At 38.5% G+C, this 18,567-nt stretch overlaps 1 pseudogene; it reads left to right on the top strand.

Moving 5' to 3' along the window:
- The first annotated feature begins 2,036 nt into the window (after positions 1-2,036).
- Positions 2,037-6,977, top strand: LOC101439652 (52 kDa repressor of the inhibitor of the protein kinase-like; annotated as a pseudogene).
- The last annotated feature ends 11,590 nt before the right edge of the window (positions 6,978-18,567 follow it).

Below are 18,567 nucleotides of genomic sequence, written 5' to 3'. Positions count from 1 at the left end.
GCAGAAGGATCCAACCATTCTGGAGGACAGTTTGGTTGTTTATCAAAAAACTAACCATAGATTTTCCATATGACCCAGTAATACCACTGCTGGGTATATACCCAGCAGAACTGAAGGCAGGGACACAAACCGATATATGCACACCAATGTTCATAGCAGCATTGTTCACTATCGCCAAAAGTTGGAATCGACCCAAATGCCCATCAACAGATGAGTGGATCAATAAAATGTGGTATATACATAGAATGGAATACTACTCGGCTTTAAGAACAAATACACTACAAACACACGTGATAACATGGATGAATCTTGAGAACCTTATGTTGAGTGAAGCAACCCAGGCATTGAAGGACAAATACTACATGACCTCAATGATATGAAATAAGCAAGCTGCCTCAGAGAGCTAGAGACTGGAAGATAGGCTTACAGGAAATCGGGGGGTAGAGGAAGAATATAAGCTGATAACTACATGGGTGAAATCTATGATAAGCTGGAGGTAAGTATGTGTACAAGGAAGGGATAAAATGGGGGCATAGGGTTACCTTTGGGTGGGGCTTTGGGGGTTTGAGGGGGCCTAGGGATGGGCAGGTGGGTAATATTGCCCAAGAAATTGGGGGGAGATTGGGGCAACACATGAACATAGGAGATTGTCAGGTGTTGGTTGAGAGTATAATGCTGAGAAAACATTTTCAAAATATAATTAGGAAAGTTACCTGTTTAAGACACTCAAAGGGGATAATCTGATGCAGGACAGACTCCTAGGGAATATGTGAATGCTCATTTTGCCAGAGTGGGTTATACCATTGGGTAGAGACCCATATAATGAGAGTGAAGGTAGACCCACAACCTGGGGAGGACTAATGCTATCAAATAGAGGGAACTGTATCTATCAAGAGAAATGTTGGCTCCCAGGGCATTAGGGCAGTTGAGCGGGTCAGGCGCTCAGCACTGTTGCAAGTATCTCTGAACGTGGCTCCTCAGGAAATGAAGATTTACTGTCACTGTGGGCCCCAAGGGGAGGGGGAAATAGATATTGAATAGATGGAACCAGAGTAAATGTGAGGGCAAGGGAAGTGTTTCACAAGAGTACACAAGGATGGATATAAAACATGTAATATTACACCAAAAACATATAGGGGATGACAGACTAATAATGTAAACCATAATGTAAAACATAGGATAAGTAAAAAATTTAGAAAACTGTATAGCCTAGAGTATAAACCACAATGTAAACACAAATGTTGCCTTCTTTGAAAGCTATTGTCTCAATATCTGTACATCAGTTTCAGTAAATATGAATAAGCTAAAAGATTATCTCTGTGGAAGGGAAAAGGTTTTATAATGGATATGTGGGACTACTGTATATTGTATATTTGAATTACTGTGATCTAAAACTCTTGTGAAGAGAAGCTCAATAATTAGGGGAAAAAGAAAAGAAAAAGATAGGATGCAGAATTTTTCCAAATCAATATATATTCTATATCTAACCTTTAAACTCACTGTTATATTCCATTTTACTAGTAAGGGAACCTGACATTATATTGGGCTTCACTTTTCAGGAAGTTTTGGATCACAGAGTGGTTCAACAATCACAGCAGAGGGATACTGGTATGGGATGTTATTGACAGGGGACATATGGTTGACAGGGAGTTAGTTATACAGGGCATGTGTCCATGTTGCATGGAAATGTTTGGATATACTCATAGTGGAAACAAAAACAACAGCTGGGCAGGTACTGGGTTCCTAGCTGGGGGGCGGGCTCTGTCGTGGTCCCTAGGGGAGCAGTGGCAGTCCCCCAAGTGCAATGGCAAGGACCAGGAAGGAATGAGGATCCAACAGTGAGCCCCTGATACTAATGACTATGCTTGTGAGCCTAGACACCTGAAATAAGAACAAGGCCTAGAGCAGCACTGTGCCTAAGAGTTCCCTCCTGACAGCCTCCGTGTTACTCAAATGTGGCCAGTCTCCAGACAGGCTGGAGGGCTGCCCTAGAAGGCAGGGAGGGGAAGGCTGGGCAGGCTGGCAGGCAGGAGAAAATGCTGAACATCTGTGCTGCCCCTAACTGCACGCAGAGGCACACAGTTCAATATGGTCTTCTTCGGGTTCCCAAGGCACCCAGCCAAATACCAGAATTGAGTCAAGAATTGCAGGAGAGCAGCCTTAGATGATAAAACAGTTATGTTCTAAGCACTTTGAGGCCTCTGTGATCTGTAGAACTGATCCATATAGGACAGTTATTCAAGATAATGCTACACCAACAATACTTGATCTTACCAGTCATTTGATCAATTCACATAGTAGGCACAGAAAATAATAAAAGAATTAAGTGAAGAGAAATCAGGACACTGAAATAGAAAAATTGATGGAGTTTCTGAACACGAACAAAAACACATACTACCATCCCCACTGGTGTAGGACACGACTCCTGAGATAAGCCTCTCTGACAGTAAGTGATTATTCCCAAGTGCAAACTAGCAATACATCTGGAAAAAGGCCTTGACAAAAAGGGGGAAATATTAAACACAAATGAGTTTTAAGGCTAAGAGATTTCAAAGTGAGTTGTGAGGTCATTCCAGAGGTTACACTTATGCCTGTCTCAGAAGGATCTCATTGACTGCCAAAGTAAACAGTGCCTCAAAGAGTGTGGCTTCTGAGGGCTATGGAGACATGTAGACACTAGAAGCAGGGCAGACAAGCTCAGGAATTTGGCACCCTGTCAGTGGGCTTACTTTGCAATTTATGCTCCCCAGTGTAACAGACTCATTTATAGTTTTCCTACACACGGGTCTTCTGCCACTTTTACTTGAAACTATAATCAGCAGTATGCTTGTTAAACATATGTCCCATTGACTTAAATCTTTGGACTATTCATGTGCCAACTGAGGCCTGAATTTCAGCAGAGTTGCCATACCTACGCTGCAGTTCATTGACTCACCCAGGACAACGGAGAAGGAGATGAGGAAGGACAACAACCATCCCAAGGAACTGAGAGTGTCTTCATCTGCAAGCAAGACAGTTCCAACCATCTGCTTGATGGGATCCAAGCCCCCTCTCAATTATAAACAGAGTGGGAATCACCAGCCTAAAATCCTCAAGACTGGGCATTGAACAATGGACTAAAGTAGACATTATTATTTTATTACAGACATTATTCTTCTAACAATGAAGAATTTTCATCATTGAAATAAAGTCAATGGCCACCAGAAATTCTGAAAAGAGGAAGAGGGAAGAATAGATATAACATGGGAGCATTTTCAGGACATTGGAGTTGTCCTGAATGGCATTGCAATGATGGATACAGGTCATTACACATTTTGTTATAACCCATTTGCAGAGTGTAAACTATAATGGAAACTATAATCCATGGTTAGTACCAATGTTTCAATATGTGTTCATCAATTTTAGCAAATTTACCACAGTAATGAAAATTGTTGTTAATGTTGGAAAGTGTGGAAAGGGGAAGGGAGGGAAAATATGGGAATCCCCTATGCTTTTTATGTAACATTTATGTCATCTAAAGCTTCTTTAAAAAAAAAATTAAAAAGAAGAATCAAACAACAGCAAGACTCAGAACACTGATGTAGAAGAAGGAAGTGAAGTACAAGATGAAGACATTTAAACATTAACCATTGAGGAGAAGGAAAACAAAGAATATCTAAAATCTTTATTTGAAATTTTGATTCTTATGGGAAAACAAAACATACCTCTGAATGGACATAAAGCTGTTGAACTTCCCAAAGGTCTCTTTACTGGTGATAACTTTCAAGCACTGCTAGAGTGCTGAATAAATTCTAGTGAAGAGGCTCTGAGAAAATACTTTCAGACAACAGCTGTTAACATGTTGTTCAGTTTGAAAACACAGCAGAAACAAATGCTAGAGATAAGCAAAAGCTGCATTAGGGAAGAAACTGTTAGGCAAGTGAGAGACTCACAGTCCTTTACCATCATGACTGATGATGTGATGGACATAGCAGGGGAAGAACACCTGTCTGTGTTGCAGAAGTATGTTGATGAATCACATAATCAGGAATTTGTGGGCTTCCTGCCTTATGAAGCTGATGCAGAAATTTTGGCTGTGAAATTTAATGCTACAATCACTGAGAAGTGGGGACTAAGCATGAGTACTGTTGTGGATAGGATTACATTGTGCCCAGTAGATTTTCTTCCAAAATGAAAGGTGTTGCTTCTTGGCTTCTAGAGAAGCTGTCAATACACTCTGTTCTTCCTGTGCCTTAAATGTACTTTTAGCAACCTCAGTGACTATGATGGGAGTATCTGTTGCATTGGAAATGATTGAGGAAGTTTCTTCTTTTTTCCTTTGATCACCATAACTTTTTATTTTTTTAATTTTTTTATTTTTTTAAAGATTTATTTATTTATTTATTTAATTTCCCCCCCTCCCCTGGTTGTCTGTTCTTGGTGTCTATTTGTTGCGTCTTGTTTCTTTGTCTGCTTTTTTTTTGTTTCTTTGTCTGCTTCTGTTGTCGTCAGCGGCACAGGAAGTGTGGGCGGCGCCATTCCTGGGCAGGCTGCTCTTTCTTTTCACGCTGGGCGGCTCTCCTCACGGGCACACTCCTTGCGCGTGGGGCTCCCCCACGCGGGGGACACCCTTGCGTGGCACGGCACTCCTTGCGCGCATCAGCGCTGCGCATGGCCAGCTCCACACGGGTCGAGGAGGCCCGGGGTTTGAACCGCGGACCTCCCATATGGTAGACGGACGCCCTAACCACTGGGCCAAAGTCCGTTTCCCCACCATAACTTTTTAAAAATATACTTTTTATATTTTTTAAAAGATACTTAGATTACAAAAATGTTACATGAAAAATATAGGAGATTTCCATATGACCCTCTCCCTGCCCCTCCCACACTTTCCCACATTAACAGCATCCTTCATTAGTGAGGTACTTATGTTACAATTGATTAACATGTATTGGAGCATTGCCACTAAGTGTGGATTATAATTCATATTATATTTTAAACTCTCACACACAATTTTGTAAGTTTTGACAAGATATATAATGTCCTGGATCTGGTATTTCAATGTCATTCAGGACAATTCCAATGTTCCAAAAATGCACTCATATTATACCTATTTTTCCCTCTCCCTCACCTCAGAACTTTCAATGGCCGCTGCTTCCACATAAATGATAAAAGTTTTTCCATTGCCAGAATCACATTGTCTATAATATAATAGCAGTGTATATTCTACTCCTTCATTCATTCCCCAAGCCTGAGGATTCTGGGATGGTGAGGCCCACTCTGCCTCTAACTGAGAGGGGGCTTAGATCCCCTGGGTCAGGTGGATGGGACTATCTTGTCTGCAGATGCAGACACTCTCTGTTCCTTGGAATGGTCATTGTCCATCATCATGTCCTGATTAGTTGTCCTGGGTGAGTCCAATGAACTGGAAAGTAGGTGCTGCAACTCTGTTGAGATTTAGCAACTACTTTTAGAACTTGACAATGCAATTTCTGTCCTTCTTCAGAGAAACAAAGAAAGAGGGAATGAACTGAAGGAAATTTGCCATTCTCAGTGGAAAGGCAGGTGTGATGCTTTTGAAATTTTAGTGGACCTCCTGCAAGCACCTGTTTTACTTTTAGGTGGTATAAATATTGACATAAATGTTGGATGGAATAACTGTACAGCTGGCTGAACATTTGTAATCTGTAATGCAGTAACAGCTTTTTATTTCATTTTTTTTTTTTTTAAACCAACCAATTTCTGGTATTTTTTTTTTTTAAGATTTATTTTTTATTTAATTCCCCTCCCCTCTCCCGGTTGTCTGTTTTCTGTGTCTTTTTGCTGCGTCTTGTTTCTTTGTCGGCTTCTGTTGTTGTCAGCGGCACGGGAAGTGTGGGCGGTGCCATTCCTGGGCAGGCTGTACTTTCCTTTGCGCTGGGTGGCTCTCCTTATGGGTGCACTCCTTGCGCGTGGGGCTCCCCTACGTGGGGGACACCCCTGTGTGGCAGGGCGTGGGGCTCCCCTATGAGGGGGCACCCCTGTGTGGCAGGGCACTCCCTGCACGCATCAGCACTGCGCATGGGCCAGCTCCACATGGGTCAAGGAGGCCCGGGGTTTGAACCGCGGACCTCCCATGTGGTAGACGGACGCCCTAACCACTGGGCCAAAGTCCGTTTCCCTTAATTTCATTGTTAACATTAGAATGCCCTATCTTTTACAAGAGCCTTTGGGGAAAATCTCCAGGCACAAACTTTTGAGGTTTTCTTTGCAACCAGCAGCTTCACCACAGTGCTGCATTCACTCAGTGAGGTGATGGAAAATGTTGAAGTTTGTCACAAATTTTGGTTTGAGGAAGCTATGAATTTGGCAATCAAACTTGATATTCAAATGAAACTCTTCAGCAAATTATGCATGGCTCAGCAAGGTAACCAGGAATCTCAACTATTCTCTGAGAATGACTATGAAGAAACCCTAAGTGTTCCAACAGTGGAATGCATTAACCAGGAACATTCTCTGAACATCACCTCAAAGCTACTAAAATTCTTATTTCTGGTGCCTTCTGTCATGGGACAGCTCAAACTCAATACCTTGGAGCTACACTATGCTGACATGTATAGAAGTGACTTACCCAATCCTGATACACTCTCAGGTGAGCTTCATTGTTGAAGGATCAAGTGGAAACACAGAGAAAGATGTAGAGCTTCCACCCACTATTTATGAAGCCCTCCATCAGCCAGACATAAGGTTTTCCCCCTAATGTTCATGCATTGTCAAAGATCTTATGCATTCTTCCTAGGATGAAGGTTGAGAATTAACACTATGAAAATGGAAGAAAATATCTCAAAACATATCTGAGGAACTCTTTGACAGATTAAAGGTCAAGTAACTTGGATTTGCTTAATATAAATTTTGATCTAAATTATGATATAGACTTAATGGTGCACACATATATCAAGCTATATACAACTGTGTCAGAGCTTCCTACAAGAAAATCAGAAACCATTGAAAATTCCTAAGAGACTTTTAAAATAGGTTTTTTCTTCTATTTGGAGGGAAAACTGTAAGGCTAATCACTGCTTAGTCACTGAATATCTTCAATGATTAATCATTCCTTAATCACTGAATATCTTTACCTATAGGTCTTCCATTGAATACATTTAGTCATTAACAATCTACCTATCTAAAGTACCCCTGTTTGAACTCTCATGCTTTCAAGACCCATCTATTCTCCCCAAAGAGAGCATTGAAAGTGCCACATTTCATTTCTGTGTGATCTCTGTTAGTGGCACACTGGGATTATTTCAGTTGTCATTTTAGAAATAACTTTTATCTTCATTGTGGATCCAATTGTCAGTTTATTAGTCCAGTTATCAGTACTTTGAAGAAATAAATTTTGAGGCAATATGGAAGGAAAGGAATACATCTTGTAAAATGTTACAATGAGGCTTACAATTGTCTTTTAACTATTAAGAATTTTAAGTATATTGTTAAAAATTTGTATTGTACATTTAAAGGAATTACCAGAGAGTGAAAAAAAATCTGTGCTTGCTAAGCAAGGATTTCAGTGTAGAGTTTGTCTTTATCAAATGAAGGTAAAAGAGAAAGTTACAGTTAGAAAACTTTTTCCCCCACATCTTGTTGTTTTTTACATGCTTTGATGAGCCTACCCCCTCATAAGCTTTGTAGCAGGTATGTGTTTCATGTTTAAGACAGAATCAAGAGGCTGTGGATACTAACAACTGCTTTGTCTCTCACTTCTGTCTATTTCCATGACTATCTACTGCCTCATCTTCATTTATAAGCAAAACCTAGAAAGCCTACAAAAATAAGTGTTTTGTGGTTTATCTAGGAATAATACAAAAATATTGCTATTATTTTTGGTGAAGAAAATAAATTTTATACAGTTTATTTTAATCTAAATAAAATATGAATTTTGTTTAAGAAAGAATGATCCCACCAACAAAAATGCAACAGTTAAGAAAAACAAGCTCCTCACTTACACATGGAAATCATAGGAAATTATTGTAAAATTTACATTATGCCCTCTTTTGCCTTGGAAAAAGCAACAATTAAGACTCTAGAGGCCATATGCATCTCTTCTTGACAAAACTGAATTACTCTCAACATAATAAAAAGCACAAATTTCATAAGCAATCAACTAAATATGCTGAAAAAATCTAAATTGTAGAAGAGTGACAATTTTGTTTCTTTAAAATTCTAGAGTGAGATGGAACTAAAGTTTCCTTCTAGGAATTATATTGCCAGAGAAATATAAATATTAAATTGATGACTTTAGGATATTGTGGGGTTTTTTTGGTAGCTAGAAAAAATAATTCCCATAAAACATGATTATACAATCAATTTGCTATGAATTTGCATTTGGAATATACACTGGTGTAATAATAGGATAGAAGATGCTGAGGCATAGATACTCCTGCTAAATCCCCTGAGATAGCTACAGAAGTAGGAAAAAAGAAATTGGTGTTTAATAAACTACAAAATAAAATCCTGGGAAAAAGTCTTCATAGAAGAAAAGTTATGTTTCATGACTAATATAACCTACCTCATGATGAACAAGATAATTAAAAACACACACTCATAAATATCCATGTGCAGCTTCAAAAATCCATAAAATGCATTATCAATGTGTAGAGAGAAAATGAGAAAGAAGAACAACATGAACAGCAATAAATTCCAATCATGACCCTGTGATCAGAAATTAATGAACCAACATATTCAATATCTGGTGGAGAATAACTTGGATGTAATTCTACATGTAATGTAAATTTCAAATTACATTAATAATGTAATTTCAAGTTACATAAATAATGAGATGGTGATAATTAAAGGCATATTTCCTCAAGCAAATTTACAGAAATGGAACCCCCAAATTTTGTAAGAATATTACCTGATATAAATTGGTGCAATGATATATCTTCCCAATAAATAGCTGTGAAGATGATCCACATAGGAACAAACCAACTTAAAAAAAAATTAACATGAGTCATCAATTTTAAAGTATTGAAAATACATGAATATATTTCAGATAATGGAACAATATGAACAAAATTTAGACTTTTACTGGGCTTATTACTTTTGAATAACAAAACACATAGAGTAATAATGAGCTACGTCTTCTATTTTGAAAAGAAGTTTCTAAGTCATAATGAACTTAGTAGTTCTCTTGGACCAGTTACAGGTTGAAGTGGAAGTTAAATGGGGGTAAGTTCTTTGAGGCAGAAATTATCTAAATAGGGATTTTAAAGAAAAAAGGAGTCTTCATGAATTTTAATTCTGAGATATTAAAATGTGATGTTTTCTTTAAGCATCAAAATTTTGGCTTACCTTTTGAGAATCAGGAAGATAAATCTCTTCCCATCTGGAGAGAGTAATTTTTTAATATCTATGGTACAATCTGTTTCACATCATATAAATAAAATCTGGTGTTCTGCATGCAAAAATCAATTCCATTTATTACTACTTCTTTATCCTGTAACTACTGATTTTTGTACTTAATAATGCAGGAAGTTTGAATAAAGGGAGCATGAAATGTATATTTTTTCATCCATATCTCATGTAAAGACCAATATTTCTTATTGGTCTTATTCTGTGTTGAAGGCTAGGTTTATTATATAGCCCACCTTTCAATAAGGAAAGCAAATTTTCAAGATTTGCCATTTTAATAGGTCTTTCAGTGTTATATCGTTATAATTTCCTCAAATCCCCAGTTTTCTTTCAGTTCTAATTACTTTACTATTTACCCCAGACAATTGAAGAGTAGACTTCTGTAGTGCAATCCAATAAATATTTCCTTTAAGGCTGGCCATATCTAGTACCTTGAATTATTTTCATGTATATGGGCTCATGTTGAAGTAGTTGATACATACAGTATGGTCTTTTCCATAGGATGCCATTCTTTGTTTTTTGTTCAAAACCATTCTAAACATTTTACAAAATGTTTTGACAATATGGAAAGTATTTTCAGGAAGAAAGTGTGAATTACAAGATGGTATTCTGTGAGAAAAACTGGGCCACAGTGTTGCATACTTCACTATCAGATATGGAAATAAACAAAAATATATAGAAAACAGATTGACTCTAAGGACATACCTTACTTGAAAGGTAAATGAAATTTATTCTAAATTATGTTTTTAATAATTTTTTAATCAGGAAAATCCATTCTTGGGAAATTAGAACTGTATTAACCATTCTCTTTAGATCAGTGTTAATCTCCCTGTACAGCAAGTTATTGATTATTGGGTTTATGAATAGATGCACCATGGAAGAGAACATTCCCATGAGGATATTTTTAAAAGATTATCTCTTTGGAATTGTAACTAAGACATCAGGCATACAGAAATAAAAATGACAAATATCGATTGTGGTGTACATGGGATAAAAATTTGTTACAGGTTTCCACAGATTGAATCCTTCACAGCTTAAAATAAATTAATACAGGAAATAAACCTAAATGAATAACATAATAAGACTTTGATTAGTATGTTTTGATTGCTGGGTTCCAGCTCTGAGAGCACCTCTGAGGGTTTCAACACACCCCAAAAAAAGGTGGCAGCAGCCATTGTTTCACCTCTCCCTCTACAGTGCAGAGGCAGTGGAGATTGAAGATCAGCATTTACTGAGGGCTACAGGGTCATTTACCTGAAGGACTTTGTTTCATGAGCAGGAAAGCTCAGGTTTGAGGAGGAGTCAGAGAAGCTTTTGGTGCCCATCTTTATCTCCTCCCCAGCTTTGGAGTTGTCCTGCTATCAATTTGGGTCCTTGACCTTTTTTGTCTGGGAAAGACTGGCATGGGAAAATCTTCAGGGTGACACTCTTCCCAGAATTCACTCTCTAGGCAAAATCCTCATGAGACAATGAAAGGAGTGTAAAACCTATGGAGGCAGACAGCCTGAAACAAATGCCTGCTGACTTCAAATACCCAGGAAAGCTGGGGTCTGTCTCCTGGTCAACTAAGGGGACAACCAAACCCCTGTAAATAGGTGACCTACAAAACAACTAGCATTCAAAATCCCAGGATAAGACAGAGTCACAGAAAAACAGACAAAAGTCTGTACACTATCTTCACCTGGGGCAAACTTTCCTAGAGGATATCTAAAACCCAAAGAAATCTCTGTCTTACCACCAGCTGATTGCAACCCCTACACACACACATACAGACATCCCATGGACTAAATCCCAGAGTTAATATTTTACAATATTAAAATATAAAATGTGCAACAAAAGAGTATAAGACAAAGAAAAAATAAATGAAAGATTATCCAAAAAGGAGATGAAAATATAGAAAACAACAAATAAGAAGATGAGAATGTGGAAATACTGAATAAAGCCTTTAAAAATGATCCTAAGAATTCTAGGAGATGAAAGAAAGTACAGAGAAAGGGGGAAAGGACATCAGGAAAAATGAATGAAAAATGAACTGATGCAACAAAAGGATGCAACTAGCAGACACAACAAGCAAGGAGTAGATGTGGCTCAAGGTGCTGGGTATCCACCTTCCACATAAGAGGTCCTGGATTCATTTCCCAGTGCCTTCTAAAGAAGGTGAGCAGACACAAGCAGCAAACACAATGAGAAGACACAGTGAGCAGACTAAGTGAGCAGACAAGCAAGCAGACAAGTGGAAACAATAAGCAGGCATAGAAGAAAGCTATCTCAGGGGAAGGAAAGAGAAAGATAAAGTGTATAATCAATGGCTTTTACAAATCATGTTTTTTTTTAAAAAAAAGAATAGATTGAAGCTGGCAGAAGAAAGAATCAATGAACTTGAAGACAAGACATTTGAAATGACTCTGGCTGAGGATCAGAGAGAAAAAGAAATATTAAAAGTGAAAATATTCCTGAGACAGTTATGGGATATGATCAAGTACACCAATATATGTAATAAAGGAGTCCCAGAAGGAGAAGAAAGAGGCAGAAGGAATAGTCAAAGAAATAATGATAAAAAACCTACCAAAGTCAGATTAAGTGCCAATATTTCATCAGAAACTATAGAGGTGAGAAGGCAATGGGTTAAAATACAGAAAATTTTAAAGGAAAACAACTGTCAGTCATGAATTTAATATCTAGATGGACTCTCTTTCAAAAATGAAGGAGAGACTAAGACTTTCCCAGACAAACAAAGGCTGCGGAAATTCATCACCACTAGACCTGAATGCAGACTTTCCTTTGGATTAAATGGAAACATCACTAGACAGTGGTTAAAAGCAGCATGAAGAAAATGAAAACAACAACAACTGTGGTTAAGGTAATCATTTGGGTAATTATAAATGCCAGTTTTATTATATTGTATTTTTTTGGCATGTAACTCTACATGTTACTTCATATAGGTGCTAAAATGCAAATACACAAAAAGTGCTGATAGATATAAAAACATACAAGGCTTTTGGGCATGCAATGTACACTGATATATGTGGTAACAAATCAATCTCAGTCTGCGGTCACCCCTCGGGCTGAAGTGTGGTTTGCTGGCCTGGCAGGGGAGCGGCCGCGGTAGGCCTAATTCCGCTGCCCCCATAATAGGGTGGTTGGTCGGGCCCACCGCCACCCCTGAAGGAAGCTCGGCATGGGCGCAGAGTGCCCTCGGGTCTCCCCTTCTCGGCAGCCATGCTTCCGCGGCTGCCCCTCCTCCCAGATGGCGCCACCCGATGCCTTGTGGGGCGGCACCCTTCTTCTTCCTTCTCCCTGCGCAGGCGCAGGGCAGAAAATTCCAGTCTGCCCTTTTCCCCTCCCCCGACAGCAGCAACAGCCAGGCATGGGCGGAGAAATCCAGTCTGCCCTTTTCCCCTCCCCTGACAGCAGCAACAGCCAGGCGTGGGCGGAAAAATCCAGTCTGCCCTTTTCCCTCCCCCCGACAGCAGCAACAGCCAGGCGTGGGCGGGAAACTCAAGTCTGCCCTCCACCCCAGCAACAGCAGCCACCAATCCCTAAACCCTGCCCCTTCCCCCAGCAACAGCGACAGCCAATCCCTAACCACCACCCCTCCCCCATCCAGTACCGCCCACTGACCTTTCGCCGGCAACCAATCAGAACAGGGCGTGGCTTCGACCAATCAGCCTTCCCCAGCCCCTATAAAACTGTTGCCTCTCCCTCAGTAAAGTGGACTTGCATGTTTACCTTGTCTCCGCGGTAGTTCTTCTGCCGTGCGCCCTCCAGTCCTGAGAGCCCCCGACAAGGGCCTGGCCTCCCTTGTCCCCAGTTCGTCGCCTGCTTCTCCGGGCGACCCCTTCGTCGCCAGCTTCGCCGGGTGACCCCGTCAGCCGAACCGCGCAACCCCTTGTGAGACCGACCCCTTGTCTGCTGCCGGACCGACCCCTCGTCCCAAGTGGGACCGACCCCTCGTCCCAAGCGGAACCGACCCCTCATCCAGAGCTGGACCGACCCCTCGTCCGCAGCCAGACCCCACCTCTACCGACCGAGCAAGCCGCCGCATCAGTCAAAATCCCAAAAATCTTCTTTGCAGAAATGGAAAAGCCAAACATCAAATTTATATGGAATGATAAGTGGTCTTGAATAGCTAAAGATATCTTGAAAAAGAAGAATGAAATTGCAGGATTCACACTTCCCAATTTTAAAATTTACTAGAAAGTCACAGTTTTCAAAATACCATGATACTGACACAACAACAGACATATAGACCAATGGAAGAGAGCTGAAATTTCAAAAATCAACCCTTATATTTTATGACTAATTGATTTTTCACAAGTTAGCAAAGAATACTCAGTTGGGAAATAATAGTCTAATCAACAAAAGATGCTGGGAAACCTGGATCTCCTTTGCAAAGATATAGGAGAACCTCTACCTAACACCATATTAAAAATTAACTCAAAATAGATCAAATGCCTTGGTATTATTAGAGTTAGCTCTATTAAACTCCTAGAAGAAAATGTGGGGAAGCATTATTTTAGGGAGTGCTTCCTTAGCCTTTACCACAAATCAACCAAAAAAAAAAAAAAAAAAAGAGTAAGTAGATAAATGAGACTTCAGAATCATAAAAAAAAAAACTTTGAACATAGAGGGAACATAGAGGAATCCTTAGGAATCAATAAACCCTCCAAAACAGCTAGTATACTGGCAATAACTGTATGAAACCATACTTCTGGGGCTCTATAGGGCAGAACAACACTGTACAGCATCCAGGGAAGAGTGGCACTGACAAACTGACATAAATAACTATGACATAAATAACTATGAATAGAACTCTCTATGTACCAGTTGACAGTGCCCATTCCACACTCTTAAAGCAAGCCACATTGGAATCCAGTCCCTGGCTATCCACAACAGTCAAAAAGAGACATAAGAGCCATGTTCCCCAGGAACAGAGGGGAGCACAGTGGAGCACTGATCACAGCCTTTGATTATTAAAGTTGGATTGCTGTGTCCCAGATGTGAACTAATGTTTCAACCTACCCTTAGCAAAGGCAGCTGTCAGTCCTTGTATCAACCCAGCCCCCAAAAGGGGAGGTGGCAGTGGTGACTTAAAAGCATAGTACTTCCCTTCTGTTCTCATCCACCATAAGATGGGTGAGAACTGAAAGATAAATTTTAAAGAACTGAAACTGCCAAATGCTCCTAGGAGAGTTTACAATTTTTCATTGCTTCTTAAAATTGACATACATTGAAATTCACTTTCTTAGTTGTTTACTTCTAGGGCTTTTGCCAAATGTATAGTCATGTAGACATTATCTCAATCCATATACAAAAGAGTTCTCTCACTCAAACATTCCCTCATACAATCTCTTTGTAGTAAACCAGGCTGCCCATTCCCAGTCCCTGGTAACCACTTATTATTTTTATGACCCTTTAGTTTTGGATCATCCAGAATGCCAGCCTATTGAAATTGGTGCCTTTTTAGCAAAATACATTTGAGATTTATATATGCTCTGGCTCTAGAGTCCTATTGTATGGACACCCCATATTTTATTTATTCTTTCTGCAGTTGGAAAACACTTTGTTACTAATAAAGTGCTATAAGAATTTTTTTAAAAAACAAACAGTACCTCCTACAGCTGTGGGAAACAATTTACTGCTGAGCACCATCTCCTGGGCAGATTAGGATAGCGCAGCTTCAGGAAACCCTTAAAGAGACATAAAGCATCTTTCTTGGCCCCCTCTTCAGGGAATTTTGGAAACTGTCCATGTCCCCTTCGTAGATCCCTGGCCCTGTTATGGTGAGAAAATACTGACTTGAGAAAGTCCTCTCTGGAGTAACTCACCTCCCAGAATTTGCCCTCTAGGTAAAATCACCTGAGAAAATTAAAAGACTGTTAAAAAAAACAACTGCTGAAGCAAAAAAGAAACAAACTATCAAGATACTCAGAGAAGGAAATGAAGAAAGGAAATTTTCGACTGCAGTTAAAACTATTCCAAAAATAATGCAATCTTAAAAATTATAGCACATACCCAGGGCAAGAATCAGATGAAGAATTGCTGAAAAAGTCAGATCAATTAAACATGGGGTATTCTAAATGTCTAGAATAAGTTGAATGATGTGTCAAAGTAGAGCCTTAACCAAAACTAACCAACCAGAAAATGGTAGACGAGAGAGAAACTAATTCTGAGACTAAATTCACCAAAATAATCAGATGTCTAAATATCAGGAAAAAATTATGAGCTATACTAAGAAGCAAGATATAGCACAGAGGAAAAAATAAAAATTTCAGAGGAGAGACAGAATTTGGAACAACTGTTCAAAGGTTTTCAAACAACTCAACTAAATAAATTCAAGGAGATGAACAAAAGATTAAATAAAAAAGGATATTAAAAAGACAGTGTATGAGCATAAAGAAGAAGTTGAAAGGATAAAAAAGAAACATAACATAAATTATGGAAATGAAAGGCACAGTAGAAGTGATAAAAATATCCTAGAGGCACACAACAGCAGATTTGAACAAGCAGAAGAAAGAATCAGTAAACCAGAAGAAATAACAAATGAAATCATATGCACAGAAGAACAGATGGAGAAAAGAATGGAAAAATTGTGAAAGTCTCAGAGATTTGAATCACAGCATGAAGAAAACAAGCAAACACATCATGAGTGCCCCAGAAGTAAAAGCAAAGGGAAAAAAAGCAGAAAGTGTATTTGAAGAAATAATGGCACAATATTTCCACCTCTTATGAAAGACATAAATAAACATGTTCAAGAAGCACAACAAAATCCAAATAGAATAAATCCAAATAAACTTACTCTGAGAAACATATTAATCAGAATGTCAAATTCCATAGATAAAGAGAAAATACTCTAAGTAGCAAGAGTATGTAATTTGACCAAAACAAAGAGACCACAATAAGACTATATGAGGAATTCTCATCAGATGTCATGGAGTTAAGAAGACAATGTATGGTAAAATTAAGAATCTGAAAGATTAAAATATGAAACAAAAGGCCTTTATCCTGAAAAACAGTCCTAAAAAGGAGAGTTTAAAATATCTACAGATAAACAGAAACCAAGAGAGCTTGAAAGCAAATGACCAGACCTACAATAAATACTAAAGGGAGTTCTGCAGGCAGAAAGGAAAGGGGAAGAGAAAAAGGCTCAGAAAAGAATGTAAAATTAAAGATTAATATCGAGTGTAACTAAAAGCAAAATAGACAAAAAAGGATTTGGCATATAAAAAGCAAAGGAAAAAATGGCTAAATTAAGTACTGCATTTACCTTAGTAATATTGAATGCTAATTGATTAAATCCCTAATCAAAATATGAATTGGCAGAATGAATGAAAAAATATGTTCATTGTTGTTTCCAGGAGACTCAACTTAGACACAAAGTCACAAATAGATTGAAAGCATAAGGCGGAAAAAATATATTCCACAAAACTAGTAACCAAGAGAGAGCTGTGCTAGCTATATTAATATTATATAAAATATACTTTAAATGAAAACCTGTTATAAGAGACAAAGGAAGATGCTATATATTAATAAAAGCTGCATTCCACCAAGAAGAAATAACAACAAAAATCTTTATGCACCAATCCATGGTGCCCCAAAATACATGAGATAAACACTGACAAAAGTGAAAGGAAAAAGAGACTTCTCTACAAAAAGTTGGAGACATCAATACACCAATCTCTTCAATAGATAGGACATCTAGACAGAAGATAATACAGAAACAGAGAGCTTAAATAATAATAATAAGCCTCATGAATGAGGCTTAACAACAATAGGCAGAGCATTGCACCCCAAAACAGCAGGATATATATTCTTCTCAAGGGCCCATGGATCATTCTCTGGGATATAGAACAAATTGGGTCACAAAACAAGTCTTAATGAATTTAAAATGATTAAAATTACAGAAAGCACTTTTCTGTAATGGAATGAAGCTGAAAATGAATGACAGGAAGAAAACTGGCAAATTCTCAGATATCTGAAAGTTAAAAACACACTCAGTCAATGGGTCAAAGAACAAATAAGAAGACAAATCAGTAAATATCCAGCATGAATTAAAACAAGAGCACAACAAATGAAAACTTATGGAATGCAGTGAAAGGAGGGAAGATTATAGTAGTAAACATCTATGTTTAAAAAAAAAGAAAGACCTTAAATCAAAGATCTAACTGAACATATGAGGGAACTAGAAAAAGAAAGTGGATGTATTCCAAAGAAAGCAGAAAGAAAGAAATAGCAATGATTAGAGGAGAACAAAACAAAATTGAGAATAGAAAACAATAGAGAGAATTAAAAAAACAAAATCTAGTATGTGGAAAAGAGCAATAAAATTTACAGACTTTTAGTTAAATGGAAAGAAAAAAGAGCAAATTCAAATAAATAAAATCAGAAATGAGAGGTGGGACATTACTCCTGAACCAACAGAAATAAAAAATGGTCTGAAGAGGATACTATGAGCTAGTGTATTCCAACAAATTAGAAAACTTTGATGAAATGGACAAATTTCTAGAAACTGTTAAACTGCCTACACTGACTCTAGAAAAAAAAAGTTCAACATAACAATCACAAGTAATGAGATTGAGTCAGTCATCAAAAACCTGCCAACACTATGTTTGAGGTGAATCTTTGGATTGCAGAAGGGTCTCGACTGTGGCAGGGGAGGTGATGCAAGGTGTCAGTGATAGGGGGATGTGTGGGAAGGGGTACAACTGGGGCATGCCTTTATAGAATGAGAGTATGTTCAAAAGGTCATGGGGTATTGTTTCAGTGGGCAGACCCACACAATAAAGAAAAGAATACTGAATTCCCATCCTCGGAAGTTATGCTACATTCTCTAATAGAGTGACAAGATTCCCTAGAGTAAATAGGAAGGGGCCTAGGGAAAGAGGACAGATGAATATACCAGGCCCTTGGCAATGATGGTTGTCCTTGCAGACCTTGTTCTTGTGAAATTGAAGTTTAGTTTAGTATTATATATTGCCTAAGAATTACTACCTGAAAACCTCCTTGTTTCTCAAACATGGTCTCTCAATTAACAAAAAGCAGCATATAAATTCATTACCTTTCCCCTGGCATGAGACATGGCTCCCAGGGATAACCTACCTGGCATTTAGGTATTATTACCAAGCACTGACTAGTGATATATTTGGAAAAAGACCTTGATCAAAAGGGGGAAATAATAAATACAGGTGAGTTTTTATATTT

This window comes from Dasypus novemcinctus, chromosome 27 (assembly GCF_030445035.2).
Source record: "Dasypus novemcinctus isolate mDasNov1 chromosome 27, mDasNov1.1.hap2, whole genome shotgun sequence".
In the NCBI taxonomy this organism is placed as follows: domain Eukaryota; kingdom Metazoa; phylum Chordata; class Mammalia; order Cingulata; family Dasypodidae; genus Dasypus; species Dasypus novemcinctus.
This window is presented reverse-complemented; position numbering and strand designations above follow the sequence as displayed.